At 35.6% G+C, this 14,823-nt stretch overlaps 1 pseudogene; it reads right to left on the bottom strand.

Moving 5' to 3' along the window:
• Positions 1-1,087: 1,087 nt before the first annotated feature.
• On the bottom strand, positions 1,088-9,335 carry LOC126708753 (vacuolar-processing enzyme-like; annotated as a pseudogene).
• Positions 9,336-14,823: the final 5,488 nt, after the last annotated feature.

Here is a 14,823-nt window from a genome sequence, read left to right as displayed (position 1 = left end):
GATGAGATGGTTTTGAGAGTAGAATGGTAAATTGTGGATCTAGTGAGTGTCTTCTTAGTTCTTTGGTGTGTGTGTGTGTGTTTCTTCCCATTTTATAAGGATTAGCTTGATTTTGTTGAAAGTTGCCATGATTTTATCATCGAGAAGTCAATATCTTGTTTTTGCATTAGGACAAAGAAAATGCACAATCTTCAAGGGCTAGTTGCGTCATTAGTTTTGGAGAGGGAAAAGTTTCGGGTGCATTGAATGAAAATATGATGTTAACAAATGACCAATTTTAGACATATATTCACATTGTGTTGTGTCCAATGCATTAGACATAAGCCAAACCATTTTTAAAAATAAGATTTACTTGAGCAATTTCTTTTTATTCAAAGGCAATAGAGATTGGGCATCCCACTAAATTAGTTGGCTATTCTATAAAGTTGGTGAATCAAGGCAACCTAGGGTAGTTATGCATTTTCTTTATAAAAAAAGGGGTTAATATGCATTTGCTAAAAAAGTGAGTAAATTCAGCACCAATGGATCTTGGGCATTAATGCATGCACTCGTGGTCCGTATAAACCATCCATACAGACCATCCCTCCTTTAGTTAGGCTTGGAATTTTCCTTGGGCTTAGGCCTAGTCCAATCGAAACACATGGATTTTATGGGTTCCTTATTCAGCAATGCAACTGCCCAATTGGTGGGCCTATTTCTTCTTGGGCCATATCAGATTGACAAGCCTATTGCATTTTCGTCTATTTGCTGGGTTTAGGGTTAAATTCTAGCCTAGGTAGTTAAACCTCAACAATGTATATTAGCTTATCAACCAAAAAAAAAAAAAAAAAGTATATTAGAAAGGAAGAAAAAGCACATAATGGAACACTGCTCTGATCTCTCAAAAAAAAAAAAAAAAAAAAAAAAAAAAAAAAAAAACACTGCTCTGAAAATTAACCAAAATGACCATTGCGCTCATTTTATTCATATTGATATAGGTTCAAAACAACATAACAAGATTGCCTTCTGTTTTATTAGTATAACAAGTGAAGTTTTATTTCTGTTAACGTGATGTGATCTTAAGAACTATGATAAAAAAGCAGTATGGTTATAAACTTGTGTATAGTATAGGTTACTACATTTCAAGTTTTGGTCTTTCAAGTATAGTATAGTATAGTATATGCACTAAATCCATTCTCCAGAGAGCTATAATGCCCAGAAGGAACGCTAACACAAACTTGAGCTGATGCTGCATCCATTTGATCCCTCTTAATCCCAGCATTACAGATGTTTGCAAAGGAGCGCATGTGTTTCATCCCATATTGGGATAGTGATCCACAATGTGTTTCAAAAGTCCTCACCTACACAGATATGATTGATCATAACACACTACTATAGTCGGAGATTAATGACTATTATTAATTTAAGTTAAAATCCTCTAAGTTGGTACCTAGATTTTTTTTTTTTTTTTTTTCCTTTGAAGTAATTGAAAATTTTAAAATTTTAATTTACCCTCTTGTAGTTTGGTCCTATTACAATTTATAATTAGTTCATAGATTTTCTTTTTTTCTTCTTTTTTTTTTTGGTAAACTGGAATTGCATTAAAAAAGAACTACACAGCAAAGGAAGGGGCAGGACATAGCCTGTTTACATGCACACCGATGGCATCATCCTCCAAAATACTAATTAAGTCCACAGGCGGACTATGAAAAACAATAAAATCACCCTCAATAGAGGTACCTACTTTAGCTAGGAAATCTGCACATCTATTAGCCTCTCTATAAACATGTCTACAACGAGTTTGGGGAATCCGGCTAATCATGTATTTGCAATCCTCCATAATAGAAGAGACAATAGATTTTGAGTAGTCTTGTGAATTCAAGGCATCCACAATGGTTTTCGAATCTAGATCAATAAGCACAACTTGGGCTTGGTATTGTAAGCAAAGTTGAAGTCCATCACGAAGAGCCCATAATTCTGCCTGGAAGCTAGAAGTTTTCCCAATCTTCCTTGCAAAACCCGTGACCCACTCACCATTGGTATCTCTAATCAAACCTCCTCCTCCAGCTACCCCAAAGTTTCCTGCAACCGAACCATCTGTGTTCAAAGTTAACCAACCATACCCCGGTTTTTCCCATTTGACACTCTTCAGAACCAGCCTTTTCTCTAAAGAAATGTTTGCACAGAAATGATACTCTGCAGCACGGTCAACAATTTCCTTTGCCAAATTTGGATTCTGGTTTTTGTTATTGAAAAGGAGCTGATTCCTACCTTTCCAAAGAAGCCAAATTCCAAAAAGAAAAACTAGGTTCCAAGGAATCTGACCTGTTGTATATTGCTGACCGGAGGTAGCATTAACATTCAACCAGTCATGCAAATTCATGGAGTAATTTACTTGTCCAAAAAATGCAAAATATATTAATTTGCTTGGAACCATAATAATTTCATTTTAATTCAGAACTAATTGTGACCATGCCAAGCCATAAATTTTCCCCTTCAAAAAATGTTTTATTTTCTTAAAGTAATCTTGGTGTAGTCAATGACTAGCATGGTAGTCACTCACATGTCTGGCTTTTCTAATAGGAATTCAAACTTAGAGTTAGTACTTAGTAACGTTACCATTGCCTTAAGGCAGTCACAGTCATCAACAAGTGGTTGCCCAGTTGGTCGAACAGTGTTGAGCATCTCGTCACTTTTCACGATTCCAAATAAAAGCGCCCCAATAAGTTTCACGCTGCTATCTACATGCATTCTATGTGACATTGCTTCAACAAACTGCTTCTGAGCTTCAACTTTCCTTGGAGAGCCTTCGGGAGCCTTTTCGAACTGTGAAAAGATTTAGAAAGAAAAGTTCAAGCATGGGTATTTCACATCAATAAAGAAAAGCCTATATCTAGTGGCCTATGTTCCTTTCAATCAAGAGCTGCTTGTATATTGTTGTGAGGGAGTAATGCTTCGGTTCCAATAATTTGAAAGTTAATGTAGTAAAATTTATAGTATTCTTAGGTTCATTTCTATTTTTTTTTTTTTTTTTGGTATTGTGTGTAAGACGTATGTAGTAAAATTTTTAGTATCCTTAATATTACTCAAGAAAAATTCAACAAAAAATTAAAAGAGTTGAAGAATAAACCTTATTTCAAAAATGGACGAGATCAGCATCTCGTTGGTTGATAATTTGTGAAGGTGACCACAAGTAGTCTTCAGATTGATCCACAAAAGTGTTGGTACTATTTGCACCAATATACAAAGAGAGATTGGCTTGGCTAAGACTTATATCACCAAATCGCATGACATGAGAGCCACGATCTGAGTTGTTATTTAATGTCCTCACTTTAATCTGTGAATGCAGCATATTGAAATCATAAAATGCTATCAGCAATTAATATGAGCACGAACAATATCTGAACACCTTTGATTTGAATTGATCAATTTCATGGTTCAAATTAACAAGATTTATCCTTTATTCATATTTTATCCTTATATTTGTATCCATTGTTGACATGAAGGAAATTTGCAAGATATGAAAAATAATTGATCGTGATTTTGACTTGTTCTTTCTACAAGATGAGAGATTTAATGATTAAAGTTAAAATCTATTTGATTTAATCATGCTGATGGGTCATAAACTCACATTACTCTTCATTCTATTATTAAGCGAAGAGGAAGTGTCACTCCAACTAGAATTTATTGACCTTAGAATTTCAATAACAATATATTGCAGTTGGTTCTTACCAATTCGTACTGCTGTTCCAAAGTTTCTGTTCCTGGATTGTGTACGTCACTGCTTACAAACTCATATTGTTAGAATTCGCACAAATTAAACATTATCAAGGTGTACACTTCATTCAAGAGCAAAAAAACAAAACAGTGTATACAAATAATTTTTGTTCTGCCTAATAAAACACCTAAACAGAAGTGATTAAATTAAGATAATCAGCCCAAAGTGAACCTGATATTTGCAAGCTGCTTTTTTTTTTTCTCATATAACTAACATGATTGATACAAATTAATGCATCTATTGTGCATACCTGTCTTCCATCCAAGCCACACTATAAAGTCACCCAAACATGTGTAATATTCTTTGGGGGGAGGATTTTGAGAATTTCCAGGGCAATAAATTGCCCAACCAAGCTCGCGCGTCTGGTTTCGTTGATATAGTTGCATAGATATTCATACCTTTTGGAAGAAGGCCATCAAAGTTGCTTCCAGAATCACAAGCTTCAAGATAAAAGACCTACAAGTTCACAAGTATTTTATCTAAAAGTTAACATCCCACCAAAGAGTGATGTGCCTAAAGGAAATGCGTGATGTGTAACACTAAAAATAGGGCACATGATTTTTTTTCTTCAATTAATAACATACCAAGCTTTTATAGGTCCCAGTAGAGTTCTTCTTCAAAACGTCGTTTAGATCACGAGCATAGAGCTGAGGAGGGGTAGGCATCCCATAAAAATGACAATATGAAAAAGAGATTTTAAAATTACCATGTGATCAAATCATTATTTTTAAAGCAACATAAATTCTCCATTTTTCACAACTCTCTCTTAAAAGTCGACAAGCTTGAAATAGCATGTTGTAATTGGAGTAACATCTATTTTCCCTTGTTTCACCATTGACTCCATTTTTATGATGTACTAATCACAATAAGACATGTTAATAATTTAAAAAAATAGTTGAGAACATTTGCATTCTTGGAGTTATTGTTGAACTACATTTGGTCGCACTCTCAAGAGATTCCGAGGCTTAATTATAGAGACTTCTACAGTTCTACCTATGTAATTTTTTGAAATTTATATGAACAAACTTAATGCAAGAAGTTTAAAGCATATTTCATTGACTTGAAATATCCATTATTATATATATTAAATTCATTATTTTCTAATAATTTAAACTTTATAATATATGGACTTAAAAAGAGAAGATCATATTCCCCATGGAAGCAATGAACAAATTTTTTATAAGAAATATATTCATAGAAATTCCACTAACCAAGAACACCAGGGCCCCCATGATCAGTGTAGTAGATGAAAATATGATCATTGGGACCGCTATCCACAACCTTCCCACTGCCTCCTGTAAGAGCAGATCTATTTCCAAGGATTACGGCAAAAAAGTTGTTGACAGTAACATTTGCTCCAGTATAATCCTGCATGCAACAAGAATATCTACCACATGATCAGCTGGAAGATCACATAGAATTATCAGCAATAGAATAAGACCTCCTTTATGGAAAGAAATCTTATATAACCTTTGGCACTCCATGATACACATCGCTGCCATTAGGATTGTTAATGATAACTCCAGGCCTAGGGTTCTCTTCATTGAAAGCAATGTCATCATACATGAAAACAATAATGTTTTCATCTTTCAACCCACTTCTTTTCAAGATTTGATAGGCATGACAAACATTAGCCTGCGAAGAAGAAGTAGAAGAAGTTATATATAAAAGGGAAGCAAAAAGAAAGAAGAAAAATAAGATCACAATTACAAACAAGAAACAACGACAAATTAGCTCGCGGGTGACATTAAATTTTGACACGAAAACCATGCAGATGGCATGAGGAAAAAGTTTTTGAATAATAATAATAAGTATTAATAGTAATAGAAAAAGTAAAAATAAAAATCATGAACAATACAATAGTGTAATATTGTGATTGGTGTAAAATAAAAGTTATATAAGTGATAGGGTTATGAGAAAGTAATATTGCACCATTTACAATTTAATACCCAACAAATTGTGCTAAAAGTCATTTATCACATATTATTGTTTGAATATTGAAAAATAGAAAAGATTTTACAAAATTTTATTATATAAATGTAAGGACTGGATTCGAATTCCCAACCCAAGAGGTAATAGGATTCAAGCCCAATAAGTCCAAAACAATAAATTTGTAGAGAGCAGGTTGAAGAACTGGGTTTTAACAAATGAGACAACAATTAGACTAGGTTTACAAGATCATTAAACACAACTGAAGTAAGTTTGAATAAGAAAATCTGTCCTCGGCACAGTCCGAGAAGGTTTGTTCTAGTATATATTGAATGATAATGGTTACAAGAATAATACATATTGCTACAGTGTTCTCTCTTACAATTCTCCGATCTTTAATTCTAGAGTTCCTTCTACCTTATATACTATATTTCCCATTCATCTCCACCATCCACATGCAGGTCAGATTTGCTAGTGTTGATCTTTGTCACATCAACCCCTTTCCAAAGTTTTTAGGTAGTAGCTATAAGGCTGAAAACCACTATTTAAATATCACTTCCTCATTAATGCGGCCAGAAGATTAGTTGTATGACATTTAATGTGGAGGTAGCAGCTTTTCCTGGAGATATTTCATGGCCATACTCTGTTCTATCTATCTTTAGCACTTATCTTCCTCTATGGTATGGTCTAGAATGTTGCCCTTGTCGGTAAATCACTTCTTCAAACCTCGGCTATCTATAGCCGAGGAGGAACTCGTCCTCAACATCACTTCCTAGACCACTATGATCAACATCATCCTCTTCACCTGTTACCCAAGGACCCCCTTGACAATATTCTCCCATCTTCGAATGACTCCTCATCCTCGGCCTGGGCCTCAGGCCTAATACATATGTGGATGTGTATTCTTGGACTTTCCGCCCCCACAATAAAGTTTACAAATTAGAGTGGTAGTAAATGTAATTGATGAAATTTAGTAACATAATAAATGGATATATATGCTTGAAGTATATTTTCATGATTAATGATACATGCATTTATAAAAGTTATGTAATAAACTTATAGTTACTTGTATATCACTATTGAATAATTGTGTTTGTACAAGCAAGAGAGTGCTGATGTATTATTTTTATATTTTTTTTAATCAAATCAACGCCTTTAGATTTCAAGCATCTTTGTTTGCCACCTCAGTTAATTCATCTAAATGGAGAGAAACTAAAAGATGATATTGATTCTGTTAAATATTAGCATAGAGATGTGTTATACCATGTTGAATATGCTAGAGTAGATGCGGAAGAGGAAGCATAGAGGAGGAACACTGAGAACACAAGGGTTATGTGGTTCAGCTTTACGGCCTACATCCACGGAGGAATCCCTTAAGGGCTACATCTTTATTGTATGAGAGTGTAGTACAATAACCTCCTATGTTACAATGAACCCTAACATGAGTATATATAGGCGACTAAATCCTAGACTACTAGTACAAGCAGGAATGGGCTTGGGCCTATTATATTGGGCTAATATGTCTAATATATATCTCTAACACCCTCCCTCAAACTCAAGGCGGAAGCTTGATGAAGACTTGAGGTTGGATAAGCATGAGAAGATCACTTGAAGATGCCTTGTAGAATGCCTTTGAAGAAACCACAATGAAGAATGTGCCAATTGTCCAATTTTGAAGCTTCAAATGAAGAAACGGAGGCCAAAATCGGAATCTTCGCGAAAAACTGAGCAAGATAGGCCCTTTTGGAAATTTTGACTTTTGGTCAAAGGTCAACGCAAAAAGTCAAAGTCAACTGGTCCAGAGTCAAAGTCAACAGTCAAAGTGCTCACGGGTCAGATCCGGGTGGTCCGGGTCGGGTCGGTCCGGTCAACGGTCAGCTAGGTGACGTGGTGCTGACGAGACGACACTGCTGATGTGGCTGATGACGTGTCGCTGACGTGGACTAGGGCTGACGTGGACGTGCTTGCGTGGTTGCTGACGTGGAATGATGATGTCATCCGATGACGTCAGATGACATCAGCAATAGTTTTTCGGTGCGTGGAATGCACGTGATAGCGTTACCGGCGCGTGGAGGAGAAGCCAGAAATCCTGGAAGCGCGTGAGAGCGCGTGTTATCTCAGATGAGGGCCGGAATCGCAGGTTTCGTAGATCGGCGGACGAGGAGGCCGACAGGGCGGCGCGTGCGCCCAGAAGACGATCTAGAAGTAAGGATTCTATGGCGGCGCATGGGAGATTTTCCAGAGTCTACGGAGGCGCGTGGAGGCGCGTGGCAAGGCTTCGGGTGACCGGATTTCTGGGTTTTGGTCGCAGGAGATCTTGGAGCACGTCTGTGGTGTTGGTTTCATCAGGCGAAGCTTGAAGTTGCATAGATCTGAGATTGATGTCACGGGTTTGCTTGAGTTTGTGGATCTTGGACACAGCACTGCGCCACGGTGGCTGCAAGATGCCGTGGAGTCTAGATCCAGCAGAGAAGCATGCGTGACTTCTGATGGTGGTGTGCATGTGATATTCTTCTTTGTTGTGTAGAGATATTTGTTTGATGCCAAGAATGAAGTTTGGCTCTGATACCATGTTAAGAATATAAAGTGTGAGAAAGACTGAATAGTCTGTATATTGATGTGTTATATCATGTTGTGTATGCTAGAGTAGATGCGGAAGAGGAAGCATAGAGGAGGAACACTGAGAACACAAGGGTTATGTGGTTCAGCTTTACGGCCTACATCCACGGAGGAATCCCTTAAGGGCTACATCTTTATTGTATGAGAGTGTAGTACAATAACCTCCTATGTTACAATGAACCCTAACATGAGTATATATAGGCGACTAAATCCTAGACTACTAGTACAAGCAGGAATAGGCTTGGGCCTATTATATTGGGCTAATATGTCTAATATATATCTCTAACAGATTCTATATTGAACATTGAAGATATATATAAATATATATATATATATATATATATATATATATATATATATTGGCATTATTGAGAAGCCATAAACTGAACGTCTGAACCTCGCCCAACAATTCGATTATTACCACCTTCTCAAAAAAATTCGATCACCAAATTAATAGTTTAACCTATCAAGAAAATAACCAAATTAGTTACTTGTGAAATAATAAGCTCATAAAGATTTCAGCAAAAAAAAAAAAAAAAAAAGACATTTAAATAAAGAGTGACACTAAAAACACTACAAATTTTGTAACATAAAGCTTATAAAATATAAATTGATATATCATCAATTATGCCAAAAATTAAACATTCATTTATATTAATGAGGTGGTTGAAGCTTGTTAATCACATTCAGTATTATATCATTTTGTGCTGTTGAAATTTGTTACTCACATTCAGTATTATATCATTTTGGATGTTTGATGTGCTAAAATTTGTAATATCTCTAACATATTTTATAAATAAATTTATTGGAAGGAAAATAAAAACCTGGTGCCTGTAATTAGAGTAGGATCTAGAGCCAGCAAGCAGAACCGCCCATTTGGTCCCTGATGTTAGTGATATATCATCAGCAATTATACGATTACTATTTCCACTGAAGAATGTCGAGCTTCTGGGGGCAACCGGGCAAAGGCCGAACCAGAGATGCCAGCGAAGAGGAGGAGGAGGAGGACACTGGAGGCCATGCAAGTCATAGCAATGAGGTGTGTTGGGGCTTCTGTTTGGTGATGCTGATTAAATAGAGTTTAGGCGTGGACTTTGATGGTGGGAAATGCTTCTTTTTTTTTTTAAATAGTATTTCGTATATTGGAAGATACATACCTCTCTGTGCTAACTGCTAAGTACTCCTTGTTTTCGATGACATCTATGGTGCACACGTTTGCATGACTGTACATGCATGGTGGTGGTTCTTATTTGCTTTGTATGGGGTGTATCTGCAGCTCGTTATGATTGAGGAGATTTTAAGACAGAAGGATTTCGAGTAAAATGGTAAAAATACATTATTTTTCACAATTATTGACATGGTCTATTAGGGGTGTCCACGGATCGGTCCGGGTCGGGTTTGTGCCCAACCCGGAACCGACCCGATGACATCGGGTTTCCGGCAATAAAATCCGCCGCCGACCGCAAACACCAACGGGTCAGGTCAGATCGGAGTTGTTTGATCGGCGGTCGGATCGGTTGAAGCCGATGATGATGTTGCCGGAGATTCCATTTTGACGGCGACTGTATTTTTCACCGGATCTTCGCCGGATTTGTGCAAAAATCACCAGATCTAAGCAAAAAAGCATCAAATCGTCACTTGATTTTTGCAAAACTCACGAGATCTGAGCTAAAGTACACCAAATCGTCGTCGGATTTGAGCAAATTCGATCGGAGTTTCGCCGGATTTAAGCAAAACCCATCATATTTTCAACGGATCTAAGCCTTATTTGAGCAAAATCCATTAGATTGTAGCTAGATCTGAGCATAAACGACGAGATGTCGCCAAATCCGGTGGGGATTTCATGGATCTAGTTGAAATCTCGCCGGGTCTAAAAAATCTCGTTGGAAAATGCTATAGAGCTCGGTCAATTCGGGTTTCTTCAGGTTTTGGGGAGAAGATCCGAGACCGAACCGCCCAGATCAGATTCTGGGGAAGAAAACCCACCACCGACCGCCGGAGTAGTCGGGTCGACCGGCGGCCAGTCCGGGTCCGGTCGGATTTACCAAGTGGGTTAGGCCACCGGTTGAGTTGGACACCCCTATGGTCTATTGTAATTAGAGTAACATCATTTTATTTCTCAAAAAAAAAAAAAGTAACATCATTTTCATTTGAACCCATCATTGTAAAAATAAAAATGCGTAAATGCACTTTTAGTCCTTACATTTTGGAGTCATTTTTATTTTGGTCCTTACATTTTCATTTTACCACTTTTAATCCTTAAACCAATTAGCGCATGTCATATCAGTACTTGTCATCAGCCAACTAACAAAAAAAGCTAACGTGGCTGACGGCACTATTAAAATAATTAAAAAAATTATTTTGGCATTAAAAAAAGCCACATTAGCGTTTAAATTAAAAATTAATTTTAACTAAATAAAAAAATTAAAAATAGAATTAAAAACAAAAAATAACGTGACCTTAAACAAGAACAATAAGAACACAAATCCAGATTTAAGAACAAGAAGAAAATTTTCCTTTATTTGACATTTTCTCTTTTTTTTTTTTTTTTCTTAGAAAACAAACACAAGATTAAGCAAGAACAAATTCAGATCTAAGATCACAAACCCAAAAATTAAAAAATCTCAAAATCACAATTTTCTCCGACCCAGCAAAATCATTAAATCCTAAAGCACCAAAGTACCAAATCAATCCAAAAAATACAACACAACCAATCCAAACAAAAAAATCTCAAACTCAGAAAAACCCATCTCAAGTAAGTTGAACCCAGCAAACCCACCTCACTCTCAAAAACCCAAACTAAAAACAACAAAAACAAAACATAAAAATCAAAACATAAAAATTAAAATCAAAATGCTGACTCTAAAACACTATGAAGATTTTTCTGATTCTCTCATTAACTTCAATCTTCTGCTTTTCTTTAAGCAATTCCATTGAAGACGATGTGATGTGTTTGTAAGGCGTGAAGAACTCTCTCTCCGACCCGACCAACAAATTGAGTTCATGGACCTTCACGAACTCATCTGTCGCTTCAATCTGCAAGCTCCAAGGAGTTGTGTGCTGGAACAAGAAGAAGAACCGACTCATCAGCCTTCAGCTTCCAACGATGCAGCTTTCCGGCGAGGTTCTGGAGAGTCTGAAGTATTGCCGAAGCCTCCAAACCCTATATCTCTCCAACAACTCCATTTCCGGTCCAATCCCTTCTCAAATCTATAACTGGTTGCCACATGTCTCCTCATAGATCAGATTGCTAATATGTTTCACTCCACCCCTACGAGTCAAACGACGAATCGCAGGCTTTGTGATCCCCTAGATCTGGGGTTTGTGGACTCATTTTTGCTCTTTGATTTTCTGTAGTTCAGTTTCATAGATCTGGGGTTTGTGGACTCATTTTTGCTATTTGATTTTCTGTAGGTTTGGATTGTGGTTTCTGTACTTTGGCTTTTTGATTTTCTCTAAGTTGACTTCTCGTGCCTGGGTTTTGATTTCTATGTTCTTTAGGGCTGGATTTCTATGTTCTTCTTAGGTTTGTGTCAATCTTCATTTTCCTGTGTTTGCTTTTGTTCATGCTCTTTGATTTGGTGATGTTCATGTTTTTTTTTTCTTGTAGGTTTGATGTTCATGTTCTTTTATTCTGGGTTTGCTCTTTGATTCTGGATTTGATATCGTTGCTAGGTTTATTTCTTGAGTTAAGAAGAACATATCATGTTCTTAGATCTCACTTAATGTAATTTTTTATTTTTTATTTTGTTTTTAATTTTTTTATTTAATTAAAAGTAATTTAAATACTGATGTGGTATTTTTTAATGTCAAAATAATTTTTTTTATTTTAATATTGTCGTCAGGCACGTCAATTTTTTCTATTAGTTGGCTGACGGCAAGGACTAATATGATACGCCCTAATTAATTTAGGAACTAAAAGTGGTAAAATGAAAATGTAGAGATTAAAATAGAAATGACCCCAAAATATAGGGACCAAAAGTGCATTTACACCAAATAAAAAATAAAAATGTTTTTAAACCAACTAAAACACTTAAGGGGAGCCCAAGGTGGTTTTGTGCTCCTATTGGTTAAGTTATGTTAATTGATTGACTGTCTTCCTATAATCGAATGTTAAAATGAATAGAATAATGTTAGAATTATTATAAATTTTATTATACAGATTCTTACAAACTGATATGTCAACAACTACAAAAAAGATAATTCATACTTTATTTTTTGAAAAAAAAAATACTAAAATTACTGCATTGTTTACGAACTAAATAAGGTTAGGATCTTCCTAAGTGTTTTTTTGGTTCTTTGGTTCGAGCTTCTTCCCATTTTATTATGGGGAGTATAGCTTGATTTGGTTAAAAGTTGTCATGACTTTATTACTTGCAAAGTCAATATCTTGTTTTTGCATAAGGTAGAGAGCATGCACCATGATTGATGTCATCTGCCAACCTTGGCTTGGGTGCCCCTAATTAAGTTGACACATTGCTAAAACTAGAGATAATATCTATATAATATTTAAAAGTCAAAACATTGCGTTTATTGTTGCTACGCTCTTTTTGAGCCACATTAACGTAGTGTTTCGGTCCATTTTAGTCAACTTAGACCCAAGTTAGTCCACTTTAATCCAATCGGTATATTTGGTTCATTTCGGTCGAATTTGGTCTACTTTGGTCCATTCAATCCAATCCAATCCAATTCACTTTGGTCCACTTCGTCCATTTTTTACTAATTGAGTCTTAAATTAATTCTTTTTGTAGATTTCCTTTCAATTTTAGGCTCAAAAATTCATTTTCTTCCTTAATTTTTTGGTTAAAAAGTATGAAATTTTATTATATTTGACCCAAACTCTTTAGTTTTGGTCTAAAAAATACAAACAAAATAGGCATTCAAAATTAGAGATATGGCTCTAAAAAAGCAATAAAAACAATAAATATACAAAAGATTACCTTATTTTTAATACTATAGTCATTATACTTATATTTGGAATGAAAAAAAAATGTTACAATTCTAAACTTATATAAAATTTTAAATTTAATATAACATTTTACGTGTGTTTCATAGAATAGGGGTGTACATTTAAAAAAAAAAATTTAGATATTTTCAAATTATTCAACCGATTATGGTATATTTAAAAAAAAATCATTTTAATAACATCTTCTCCTTTTATATAAAAAAATATTATAATTATTTAATTTAAATATTTTTATTAAATTATGTTTTTCATATATTGTAAGGACCAAAAAATCCAGTAGCCTAAGCCCACTTAGAACAGTGAGTTGTACAATTCAACCTTGACCCAAATCAATAAATTTGTAAGAGAAGGAAATAAACAACAAGAGGATGCTCTACTTGAGGATGAAAATAAAGGAGAAAGGGCTAATATTATTGAACAAATGAGGTAATGTCCCGATACAAGTTAGCCCGAGAAGGCCAATGTTATACAGAAAAAAGACACTATTCACTCTATTCTCTCAGTGTTCTTCTAGTCTCTTTTCTATTTCTTAATACTTGTGTCTGGATCCCTTTCTTTGTGCACCTTCCTTTCCTTATATACTCCTCCCTTTGTTATATCTCAACCATCCATTCTCATCTAACATCCCTCCACTCATGACACTTGTTGTTTTTCACATCTGAAAAAGGTGGTGGAAGGAGTCTGCTTAGCTGTAACTTATACTGTTTAAGTCACTTCCTCATCAATGCAGCTGATAAAATTATTGCCCACCATTTAATGCGGAGGCAACAGGCTACACTAAACTAGAAACTTCCCTGATGACCACTGATTCTCTCTCTTTAGATTCTCATTCCCACTTGGAATGCCTCAGAGTACTTTGACTCATCCCTTCCTCTCCTCGGGTGACCTTCCTCCTCGGGCCCGTGTCTCGTGGCATTCCCACACCAATGTTGCAACTCTTCAACTTCATCCTCAGCCCTCGAACACCCCCCCCCCCCACACACACACACACACACACACACACACACACATATATATATATATATATATTTATTTATTTATTGTTATTGTTAAATGCAAAAATACATTATATGTTCCATTACATAAAACTTATAAATATATAAATACTATTAAATAATACATACATTATTTAACCTATAAATTTTATGTTATATTCTTATAAAATAATTATATTACATTTTCCACGCAACATGTGAATTTGCAACTAGACCATTCCTCCTTTGGTTTGGTTTTGAATTTTCCTGGGGCTTGGGCCAAGTTCATTGGAAATACATAGGTTTTGGGGCTCCTTATTCAGCAATGCAATTGCCCCATAGGTGGGCCTACGTCATCTTGGATTGTATTGGGTTGACAAGCCTATTGCGTTTTCGTCCATTTTCTGGCCCAAGCTGGCCTTGTCAAGTCCATTTTGGGCCTCGACTTTCAAGCCCAATTGCGTTAGATGTCAAAAAAAGCCTCTTAAATGTTCTTAGCAGTTTTTTTTTGGATAGTTAAAAAATTCAGAAGAAAATCTTAACCAAGACTTGGATTTGGGCCCAAAACAACCTTGAAG

The sequence above is a fragment of the Quercus robur genome, chromosome 2 (assembly GCF_932294415.1).
Source record: "Quercus robur chromosome 2, dhQueRobu3.1, whole genome shotgun sequence".
NCBI classification, from domain to species: Eukaryota; Viridiplantae; Streptophyta; class Magnoliopsida; order Fagales; family Fagaceae; genus Quercus; species Quercus robur.
This window is presented reverse-complemented; position numbering and strand designations above follow the sequence as displayed.